This window comes from Pipra filicauda, unplaced genomic scaffold (assembly GCF_003945595.2).
Source record: "Pipra filicauda isolate LSUMZ 115617 unplaced genomic scaffold, ASM394559v2 scaffold7_size6619720_pilon, whole genome shotgun sequence".
Classification (NCBI taxonomy): Eukaryota; Metazoa; Chordata; class Aves; order Passeriformes; family Pipridae; genus Pipra; species Pipra filicauda.
In genome coordinates, this window is record NW_024104976.1 from 2,101,448 (window position 1) to 2,113,727 (window position 12,280).

General features: G+C 40.1%; 1 protein-coding gene and 1 long non-coding RNA gene across 10 annotated transcripts in view; one reads left to right on the forward strand and one right to left on the reverse strand.

Moving 5' to 3' along the window:
• The window catches only part of SEMA6D (semaphorin 6D), a 216,872-nt gene that overhangs the window by 104,705 nt on the left and 99,887 nt on the right, over nt 1-12,280 (reverse strand). The gene's annotated exons all lie outside the window — the stretch shown is intronic.
• On the forward strand, nt 3,464-8,083 carry LOC120325020. 2 transcript variants are annotated; one of them, XR_005566788.1, is made up of 4 exons: nt 3,464-3,534; nt 6,028-6,197; nt 7,134-7,226; nt 7,949-8,083. It is a non-coding gene; the product is annotated as an uncharacterized LOC120325020 (long non-coding RNA). The 2 variants fall into 2 exon arrangements; XR_005566787.1 differs by lacking the exon at nt 3,464-3,534 and adding an exon at nt 3,676-3,748.

The window sequence follows — 12,280 nt, forward strand, 5'->3', positions numbered from 1 at the left end:
TTTTGGTTGTCTTGCTACTCAGAGATGAACAAAAGTTCACGCACACACTATACACCTCCAGGCACTGAAGATAGTGCCATATGTGTCATGGAGAAACTCAGATGCACAACATCAAGACAGACACTTATAGCTGGGAGGAACAGACCTGCATGGCAAATTTCAGCAGCTACACAGGCTGGACAACCTAAAATGTCCTTCCTTAGAACAGCACATGCATCAGCTGTTGGTAAATTCAATACCCAGCCAGGGCAGAAATTCCTCTGCACACAGACTGCCATTAGAATGGTATATGGCATTTGGCAGTCATACAAACCAACCACTGCTGGAAGAACAGATTCCAGTTATGTCATTTCATGTTTGGTACATTCCTTATAATGAGCAGGTGGATTCAAAGTTTTAATCCTGCTAGGAGGTGACCTTTTCAAAATTCTGTATTTTTACTGCCTATCAATTTTGTTTCTTTCTCCCAAGCTTGTGAGATTGTAATCAAAGATGAATAGGAATTGCTAGAGAATTACTGAATACTGAAAGAGCCAAAGTGTTAAAGATGGCTTTTACCCAGTGTATGCCCTAATGCAGCCATGATATTTGATTTTTAATAGATTAGGTGCAAATATGCACGTTAGCAAACTAAACAGTGTAGTAATATCTACAGAGAACAGGTTTCATCGATTAAATCATAAATATAGTATCTTATTATGCTTTTGGGGAAACAGGAATATGAAAAGCAATGCATGCATTTTTGAATTATAAGAGGAGGGAATATTGGCAAATCTTTCAACAGCTGTTTATCATGAAAAAGAAGTTACAGTTACTATTCCCCAGCCATGCAGTCTGAAAAACTAAAAACTGTACATTAATAAATTATAACAATGATGCATGAAGCTAATATAAAACTTTTGAAGGCACTTTCTTAGTCCAGAGGGAGTTGTCAAATTTGCTATTTGTGACTTTAATGTTACTTGGAATTTCTTCTAGGGCATTTAAAACTCCTTTTGTGACTCTTCATCAGCAGTTTTGCAGACAGCAAAGGCCTTGACAATATACATTTTCACTTTCTGCATGGCTGACGGACTTCATATGCTATATCCAATTTAAGGGTAGAGCAGTAGATTACATTGCTAGGATATAGAGAGCCATTGCCATTGAGACTGAATCATTGCTGTTTATAGTAATTCTTACTATTTGGTTTCTGACAGCCCTTTGTGACTGGAATAAAAGATGATGCCGAGATTATTGTCAAGCTACTGTAATAGCTAGTAGTGCATGAAGTCTGCAGCAGATGGACTTGAACTTATGAGCTCTCAGATTCTCAATAGCCTTTCAAATGAGTAGTGTTCTCCTTGGCCACATGTAATGTGACTGGCTTTGACAAACCCTTATTTCAGAAGATGAAATATTATATCAGCCAGCTTTCTTTGTTCTATTTGAAATGTTTTATAGGGCTTAATTTGAGAGGTAGCTTAGAATTGAGAGAACAAATTGATTTTCAGTTGCGTGAGGTAAACTATGTTACAGGTACATCCAAGCTGAACAACAACAAAGTGACTTGACATAGTCAGAACCCTTCCAAAGGTGCCCCCCAGCCATTTCCATTACAATGCACAGTTACTATGTAACTTTCTTTGGCTAAACTCATCATTTTCCTCATCAATCTCACTAATTCACAGACCTTTAATATAACAAAGAAGAAGCAATAGTAAAAATTTGTTTGGCATATGGTACCCCAGAAGGATTCTCTTATAACACAAACAACTGCTATTGACTTGGACGCTGGTTTAGCTGCTGTCGAGAACACGGATGGACAGCAACCAGCTTGTGTTGCTGCAGGAACATCTTACACCTGACTTGTTTCACTAAAGACCCCTTCCAGAAGCACAATTCTCTCAGGTCACCAGTTTACTGATTCCTCAGTGCAAACCCACTGCTGTTCATGCACGGTCCATGCCAGAATGGGGCAACAGAAGCCCACTAGAGTGAGCTGAGCTTTAGCAGTTCTCTGGACCCAATGAATACATACCAACAGCCCAAAACTCAAATCATAAATGTTCCAAGGACTGGTTTAAAACCTTGGCAGATTATTTCTTTTGTCCATATTTAGTATCTTAGTATCAGGTTCCATTACTCCTACAAACTTTTTTTTTTTGCATATCATGATTCTTTCTTTTTACTGTAGCATTACAGTTTGATCTTTTATTGCATTGCTGCTGTTCAAGATTCTATAGTTAAAGTTGTGTCAGCACTTTTACTACAAAACCCATTTGCGAGGGGTTTATAACACAGCCATAAAGATGTACTACAGAATGAAAGGTGGTTTACAAAGTCTCAGCATGGGGCATTGTCTTTTTTTTATCACTTTTTAATAAACAAATTAGACTTGCTATTTTAAGCCTTTATGAGTGCAAAGCAATTCCAGTTTATAGGTTATTGCCTATATAACGTGGCAATCAACTGTTATTAAAAAAAGTAAAATGAAGCAACTTACAAGTACTATGATTAAAAGTGATTATGGAAAAAGTGGAATTTTGTGACAGTAAAGACAGGTCAAATACATGTTTCCTTATGCGAGTGAGCTGTGCACTGAGAATGTGCTGAGCTTCTCTCAGCACTGAGAATGTGCTGAGCTTTACAAACCCATTTTCCCCAAGGGAATGGGGGAGTCCAGCTTGGGGTACAAGGCGTGAACCTGGTGAATAAATTCCCCTGGAATCTCTTGCTCTGTGTTTGTGTTGCAAGGACACTGGTTCCCAGTGGAGTGAACGCAGGGTAATGCATTCTTCTCTCCTCTAATGTCATTGGAGCTGACTTCCTGAAAAAAGGTTTTCAAGTGCTTTCAAAGTGCAGGTTGCTTGTGTACCTCATGGATGTTGAGTGTTTCAATAAAAACACACTGATGAGGGTCAGTGAAGGCTCGAGAGTGCCTGTTTTGGAGTGTAGCTTACCCTCATTACTGGGCCTTCTACTCATAACTTAGTCATGAGTACATTACCCTTCTGTTGTTTCTGCTTAGCCAAGTACAGTGCTATGTTTGGAGCACTCTGCAATACCCCTCCATAGCTCAGAAGGTACTACCTGGTTGAGCAGCTTTCCTTGATAAACTGCTTCAAGACACTAGGGTTTGATGAACAGATTCAGAGCTTCTCACCAGTGATCCATCCCCCAAGATGAGGGCCTGGTAGCCCACTCAGGACCCACAGATTAGTAACAACATGAAATAATGAATCCAGAGGGACTGCCAGAGAAAGCTGGTCATACTGCTTGCAGTACCTGAACTGCGAAGTCCCATGTGTAAAGTTATCTGTGTACCCTAGCACACTTCCATGGAACCCTGTGTTGCACCCTGGAGACATCCTTAGTTACACACAATTCTCAAGATGTGCTGATAGACTAGGAATGCCCCACTAAGTCACTGTATCTGTGAGGTAATTCATGGCTCTGGATTTGGCTGTGATGTGAGGAGAGTGGGAGACGAGTTTCAAAGTATGCTGACTATAGAGGGCATTCAAATAAAAAAAGAGCACTGGCTATGTACAGGTACGGATGTTACAAGCAAAATCTGTAGTAAAAACTCCAAAGCAACTCATGCTGTCTCTACGCTGCACCAGGTGCATATGCAAAGCTGCGCCTGTGAATGCACTGGATGATACTCACTGTCCAACTCGTCCACCAAGAGGGGAAGCTGTACCAGCTCAGACTTCAGCCCAGGCTGCTCATACCGTCCAAAGGCTTTGGGTGCTTCTCAGCTGAAGTATGTGCTGCCAGAGCCCTGGCTATTAGCACTATGTTACAAGTGAGGGAACAGATGTGCTACTACCTGCAGTGCAGGGAGCCCTGAAGTCCAGGTTCTGCTGGCTTCGACTGAATTGTGGATCTGAAGTAATTTTAAAATGTTAATATCTTGCACTCAGTGAAAATGGGGCTGCCTTGGATTCTGATCATGCAGGCGCTACACAGATAACTTTACACATGGGACCTCACAGAGCTGCCTAAATTACAGTATGTTATTACAAACTCCAGTGAAGACTGGCACAGAAATCAGCACTGATTTTTAAAAAACAGATCACAAATTCCAAAGGAATAACTAAAGGCAATGAGGGGAAAAAATTAAAAATCAGGTTTTACAATGGTGCTAGCCACATATCAACAGAAGATCTATTGTTGTCTTTCTCCTAAGTACTGTATATTAAAAAGAACTAATATACTAAAAATATGTTTTCAGAGGAGATGAAACTTCAATTGTCTGCATGTAAAATACTCATGATGTATTTAAACAACCTTTTAACAGATGAACTATTAAATATATTTTCCAATATACCTGGGAAGGAATCACTAAATACTAATCTTTTCCTAAATATTTAAACCATCAATACACTGTTTAGGTTAACAATATAAATGGTTCTGTAATAATTTAAAACAACCTTAAGTACCACACGTAGAACTGCACAATCACCTCCCAGTGACCCCGGGTTTTTCCTCTGTTTTGCAAGGAAGGTTGCTGGCAGCAAGGTTGTTACACGGACTGACAAAAGCAAGTGGAGACAGCGAGCTGTGCTTATTTAAGTCTCTATTCTTCCATGCCACTCAGCTTCAATCCTGTGCCTGGCAAAACATCATCAGTATTCTCTGCCTCTTTTAACTAAAGGAAGCAAATCAAGAACCAGACAGGCTAATGGGAACTGAACCTCATTTCTTGGCCTCTCGCTCAACCTGCGAAGCCAAACAGAAAGCAGCCCACTTCTCCAGGCCTGTGCTCCCCTTGCCAGCTGGGAAGCCGAGCCCCTCCTCGCCTCCCAGCTCCGTGGCAGGCAGCATGCAGACTGCTTTCCCGGCTGTGAGCGCCATGAGCCAGCTGGGAATCTGACTGCTTCTCCAGGTCTCCTGTCCACCTGCCAAACAGAGTCTGCAGGGCTCCTTTTCCACTTGCCCCAGCCAGTTAGGAGGTGATCTATAGTGCTATTATCACAGCTAGCTAAGCAGTCCAAAAATCTCCGTACAAAAATGAAGTTTTGGTAAAGTTCCACTAGACCAAAAGAGGAATTTAATAAGGAAAGGGCATCCTCCTCACTCTTTCTCAGTTCCCTCTGAGTTGAGTCAAATTTAGGGGCTGTATTTCTACCCCTTCTCCTAACTGTGCTTATTCTGAGGTACATTCAACTAGAAATACCACAGACATGTTAGAAGGAGGGAACTGAAAAAGCAACAGCTACTGACTAGGACTAGTTGAAAGGTTTTCAACAAAACCTGAAACCATATAAAACCCACCTCGTCTCATATTTCACTGCAACTTGAAACTCAAACCAGATTTGTCGAAAGGTTTTTTGAGGATTGTGGTTCCAGTCACAACTGGCTGATCCATTTATAGTACACAACTGTATTAGACAAACTGAGGGCCAGTGTAGCTGGGCTCTGTTTCATAGCTCTGAGATGTAAAGGAGAAGGTCAGCTTGTCCTGCATGCTGTCCTGTGTGGCAGACTCTGAACATGGGGAAGAGCCTCATCTCCCTCACACAGACAGACATGCAATAGCAAGACAGGGCAAATCCCCTCTTTTCCATTTCTGTATGGAATAACCAGACAGTTAAATGATCCTTAGAGATCAAGAGCCATGGGACGAACAGGTGCAAAGAAAGAAGCATCCTTCTGCCCCATCGAGAGAGGACAGGTTGTTTCTCCCATACACAAGCCACAGCAGCCTGGTTTTTGGCCCATTTGTCTGCTTGCAGTTTGTCCAAGACCAGGTTACTCTTTTCACCTGAATTAGTTGCTGCATTAAGTGATTTGACAGATGCTTTGAGTAAACAAATTCTGTCTCTGAACTCCTTACATACACATAGGTGCCAGCAAACAGAAAACCACTCATGCAACCTCAAGTACATCCACAAGCCTCAACTGCCCCAAATGGCCACAAAGAGCAAATACACAATCATCCTGTCAGTACACACATCATTTCACCAGCTTTAGTAATGTGGATATTTAAAACTATTTTTCCCTTTCCCTTCTTTCTTCTCTCCCTCTGTGCTTTTCCAGGTCTAGTTTGAGTTTTGTTGTGAAGCACCGGATTCATTCATACATCAAAGGGAACCTAAGGCATCAGAGCCCACATAGACAGAAAACAAAGGCACTGTTTACAAGGCGGAAACTTGCTGAGAGAAGCAGCTGAGTTTTGCAAGGCTCACCCACTGACTGCCACCTTGGAGGTACATCAAACACCATTACTTGCTCCATACAGTCAAGCATTCCTCTTTCAAAGCCTCCAAATATAATGGATTATTTGTATTACTGTAGTACTGAAAAGTCCCAGCCCCGACCAGTGCCCTGTGTGGAATACTTCCCCCTCTACTGAGTTGTGCTGGATGAGAAATGTTCAGCTCTGTGGGCACAGAGGTCCCTGTGGGCTAATCTAGATTAAATTAGGCTGGAAGGAGCTACTTCCTACCATAGTATCTCAAGACTAGGCATCCATGTTAAGGATTAACCTTCTCTCACTCAGGGTTTGTACCAAGGCAGAAAAAAAACCTCTTAAAACTTTCTTTCCTAATGAGTTCCTCTGATATTTATTATATAGTTAGACTAACATATAGGGGCGGTTGACCATATTTTTGAGGTCCTATTTGCTTATTCTCATTTAAATAAATTATTTCCTTTTTGAGCAGGGTCAAAAGAGACTGGCTTGGGAAGGCACAGGCAAACTAGCTGCTTCACACAGCTTTGCACTTTTCAAGCCAAATGTGGAAAGCCATGGCAGATTCAAAACTCATCTTTTTTCCCATCTGGCAGAGCAGGAGTTCAGTATCCTTCCTATCTTGTAGACATGCTTTTTTCCTTTAGCTGAGAATTATTAATTATAGTTAGAGTGTCTGCTTTTCTCTGTTTGTTTTTGCTTGTATGCCAGGCTGCATGCAATATATCCAGTATTCTGAAAATACAGCTGAGTCCACCAGCCTTGCACTTCCCTTTGCTACCCTAACTCTGTTCTTTACAGCTGAGATAAAAAGAGGGGATAAGTATTTTAAATGACACTCATCCCATAGCCTCCATACAGTATGAATATTTTTTCTTCATTGTGGATAAATGTTTTGGCAACTAAATGACAAACACACAAAAATCATAACCTTGTTCTTCCATGACTACAGAGTGCCTTGGACTGCAGAAGTACAGTGGACTTCCAGTCCTCCAGTCCTTCACAAAACTTGGAGGAGCCCCTTGTCAGCGAGAAACTTTGACAGGTTAGTATCAATACAAACAAAAGGCCAGCTCTGATCACAACTCAGAGGAAGCCCACTCATGGAGTTGTAAGGACTTTGTTTGTACTATCAGTGCCATAAATGAGAACAAAATGGAGGGTACATAGCAGCAACTTCTGGATAGCCTTTAGAAATTTGTTAGTGCTTATTACACCAGATACATAATAATGGGTTTCCTATTAGACTCAATTTTCTCCACTCTTGGAAACACAAAACAGAGTGTTTAAATCCAAATAAATAATTTCCTTTTAAAATGTGGACACATTAATTTGGTTTACAGGATAATAGCTTTATTCTAAGAAATGCATATTAAAAGTACAGTCGACAGAATATGATTCCTAAGATATATGCTGGACAACAGTATGAACCACACCTATGCCTGGTGACTGTTCACACTGAGAAGGGTGTTGCTTATCTATGCCTTCTTTGAGGGGGCTGATTACTATTTGCAGTGATGTGGATGTTGCATTGCCTTCACTGTGCTAGGTCAGTGAGCAAGAAGATTTGAGGCTTATTCAGAGTCTGCACTTTCATCTGAAGCAAGATGCAACAAATAGCTATGAGAAGCAAACACAAGGAATGATGAAGAGGAATAAATGTTACATGTAGAAAAACTTCTAAGCTAACAAAATAGCTATTTCACAGTTTAGTGATTCCAAAATAATCTGAAAGGTTTTAACAAAAATCTCCACCTTTGATTTTAGCTATCACAGAACCCTGGCTACCTCTGTGTGTAAGTGACTTCTTGTGGTATCACAGCAGACATTTCTTCAAGGAGATATTCAGAAAAGAAAAGCACTTCACATGTTCATTAAACTACAGCATTTTACTAGAAAAGCTATGGAGTGAAAAATAGAGATGCCTGTGAGGACGAAGTACTTCAAGCTAGTACCACTGGTGTAAGGAGAAGAGGAACTGGGCAACATAGCATTTTGAACTATTTTGCTTCACAGATTAGGTTCTGTGGTTGGGAGGAAAAGCCCAGCAGAGTTTGACTGGCTCTCACCAAGCAACTGCTGCTGAAAGCAAAGGACAGCAGTAGCTTCTGGAGCAGTGGCACTCCCATGCCAGCACCTTGCCAGCTGGATCTGCAGCTCCACTTCAGAGCTACAGACACCCAGAGAAATCAGAAAGAGGAAAATAACTGATATCATGGAATTCTTAAGGGAAATTTGAAAAAAAAAAATCCCATCAGACTAATATTTCTGTGGATATTTAAAAAAAGCTGTTCCAGCTTCCAAAAGCTCTAGGCTTACTTCACTGTACTCAGTGTTACAATCCCAAGAGCCTAACAATCATGAACCATGTTTTCATTCCTTATCAATCAAACTATTCCTGCCCAGAGTGCCATGGGAAGAGTAGGAACAGAAGTGTGGGTCTATTGAACCTCTGTCCCTCTACAGCAGAGTACTGTGTACGGGCACATGATCCCTCTTCTGTTCAAAGCATGTACTCAAACTCTCATTTTCTCTTTTCAAATATACACTCAAATTGTCTCGCTCAATATGCACACATAAAACTACATATGTCCTCTCAAGTAGGTATTCTAAGCGTTTTTTATTAATTGGAGATGTATTCTGGATGCATCAGGAGTTCTACTTTCTAAAACCATTTATTCTGTTATCTTTTAGAAACTGTTATGTTAAACTCCATGCTTTCTTTAACACTTGAAATAAACCCCATGTGAATCTGTTTCTTAAGAACCAACCACTGCTTTCTGTTGTGTAAAGAAAATGAAAAGATACCAAAGTGTTTGAATCTCCTCAGTGAATACAGTATCTACAGAGTAAATATGAAGTTATACATTGTCTCTCCTCTCAAATTCTGTTACTTGGTTAAAAAATCTGGACATAAATATCTCCATTATCCAAGATAATCTGTGGTTAACAAAGTTTCATTTATAACACTTACCATGGCTAATAAACATTTTAATTATTGATTTCAGCTGAAAAATTCCTGAGGCTGAGCATAAACAAAAGAAATAAGTATCTGCCTCTTGGTTAATGTTTTTATTCAACTGTAGAGGTGAAACTATAGATCCCAGAGATGGAAAAAGCAATTTGCTATTCTCACTCATATTTAGAACCCTATTAGTGAGTTTGTGGAAAAAAAAATGTCATATACTTCAAAAAAACAGGTTATGAATTAATGTTTATAGACTTTATTGCTTTTTCCAGCTTTCCCTATTTTTATTCTCTATTCTTTGTAATAGTCTTAAAAAAACCTTAGGATTATAATTTTTCCCCTGTATATGCTGCCTTTTTCTATTAAACAAACATCAGTCTCCTTCATTTTCTCTCTTTTGTTACCCTGCCACCCCTTTTGTATCAAATGGATGTAACGTCATCTCAGATATTTTTGCATTTAACATCTACAACTTCATTTCACACGGGTCTAATTCAGAGTCCATAATAATAATAACAAAAATCATCACACTGCTGTATATTAAAGAAGACTTAATTTTTTTCATTGCATAGGACTTCCTTTCCTGTTGACTTTGGGCTAGACTTGAAAAGCACAGCCTGCTGTCCATCATGGGCAGCCCTACAGGGAGCTCCACCTTGCTCAGCAGGAAGTATCAAGGAGGAGGTACAGCTGATCTGCCCATCAGGACTGTTCCCACCATAGATGACCTTTCCCTGTGGCCTGTGTGGGCTTTTAAGAACACCAGCAGAGAGCAGACAAACATGTTTCAATGGCTCTGAAAGCCTGAACCAAATGTACTGCCAACAGCAGATAGGGGCATGTGAAACTTTCATTTGTCCAGGTCCTGCAGGGGCTGTAGCACAACAGACTGATACAACATAGTTCACATCATTTAGTCATCATTTGTTTGGGGTTTGCATTTGAGAAGGAGTTTGCTCTGAAACTCAGTAAGAACATCAAGAGCCTGGCCCCAGTCAGGAGCATATGACTCTTCCCAAATCCACCAACATGCCCATTGGGACAGCTGTGTGGGGCATATCTATTCAGATTAAGGAATCAATAGAAAACTTGATGTGGGATGCCCCCAAATACTCATAATCTAACAGTTTAGGTTGTACTGAAACCTTAGGTTGCATTGGAAAAAGTTCCCCTCTTTTCTTAGGTGAGAATCAGATCAGGGCAACTGAGTCTTCATGTGAAATAAATACATCACTCTTCTAATCTTTTGGGTTTTTTTTCATGATACAATGCCAGGTATGATCATCTCCATGAAGAGAGAGAGCACAGTTGTTGAAAGTCTAGTTACACAACAATTCCAGGATTACCACTTGCCTAAAGGTTTTCTTCTTCTTTTAATTGTATCTTCACTGCAAAGAAATTTCTATGTAATTAAAATCTTTTGCATTGTACTTGTCCTAGTCAGAGAGCACAACTTTAGTTCACAATTGTCCTGGCCACAAATTTGCTGGTGTAACAGATCAGAATGACTGGAGAACCAGACCACAGAATGCTTCTGTTGCACTCCTTCTGCACAATTATTTTGAATTTCTTTTGTGACAAGACGAAGACAACAACGCCTCTGGATTCACACTCCACTGACTTCAGCAGATAATGCTCCTTTAGCTGTTATTAACTGCCCCGAGGGTGACATGAAGTCCACACCTAACATCTGAAACACATTCCAAATCAACAATAGGAGTCACCAAATAATTTTCTTCTCTACTGAAGGTTGCTCTAAACTTTAAATGTTTCTCTTCATCTCATGTTATACACATTGAAAATGAATGTTCAGTTGCTCTTACAAACTTAAATCCATATATTCCAACTTTGCAGCCAGAGGGCAATTTACTGGATTATAAAAGGGCAGAAACCTATTTTTGCAGCATACCTGCTATTTTTATAATTCAGTCTGAGAAAAGGAGAAGCAACTGGGAGTTGGAAGACCCTGATTCCAAGGATATACCGGTAATCAGTGAAAGGAAAAGGTGGATCTTTAAAGAAATTCCTTTTAAACATAATTAAAGGCAAGCTGATAGGGACACAAGTTATGGTGGACACTTCCATTGTCCAGGCAGCACAAACCAGCACATCTCACATTCTTACACATCAGGTGAGCAAATGTCAACCAGGACTCTCAATTCCTGCTGACCTGCCACACAACATGGAGCATATGTAGCTATAATATGCCCACAAGCTTCCTCAACAGTTCCACTGGGTGCTTTCTGCATTTGTTTGCTTGCACACCCTTCCCACTGAGCTGTCCCGTGAACACCAGGGCACGGTTTGGAGCAGAGGTGGGGTTTGCAGCACACAGGCACCACCCAGCTCTTGCTAAGAAACCTCCCGAGCCTTATAAAGAGCACCAGAACCCTGCATGCACCCAGCTCTGCTTGGCTGCCTCTGCATTTGTCTCCAACAGGGAGTAAAATGCTGGAAGTACAGCATCTTAATCGTAAGCCACCACACAAAGTCATGTTTTTTAAAAATAAAAGTACCTTTAGAACTTCTGGACATGCGTGACAGATAATTATTTACCTATGTCCCTTACCTTCATGTGTTTTTTCTAGTGAAATACTTATCATCCCATATCTCACTGCATACGTGCTCGTAGTAATTAGGTCAAGCAACAAAAAGCAAGTCACAAACTAATCTTAATTCTACTGGAAGTTTTCTTCCCTTTTAACAGTTGAAGACATTTATTACTGAACTTCCTGCTTTTGACAGAATTCTATTAAAAGAAATTGATTTTACTAGCACAGACTATTACATTCTGCTGAAGGATAAAGCATCACACCCCTAATTTTCATTCCTGATTTTTGTTAAGAATATTTTTAAAAATCCAATAAGTTGTTGACTGAAATATCCAGTGTCACAAGTGCCATTGCTTTAAAAGGTTATGATTTTTTTGTAATCAGATATCAAAATACTAGAAATTCTGTAAAAAATAAAAAAATTAAACTTACTTTTAAAATAGTCTTTCACGAAAATTACATTTTAACAACTAAACGCAACAATATGTTGGATTACATTTTGAGCAGAATGTTTACCTTTCACTGAGTTTCTCTGCCAGCTGTGTCAGCGCTGACTGTAATAGCTTATGTATAAAAAAT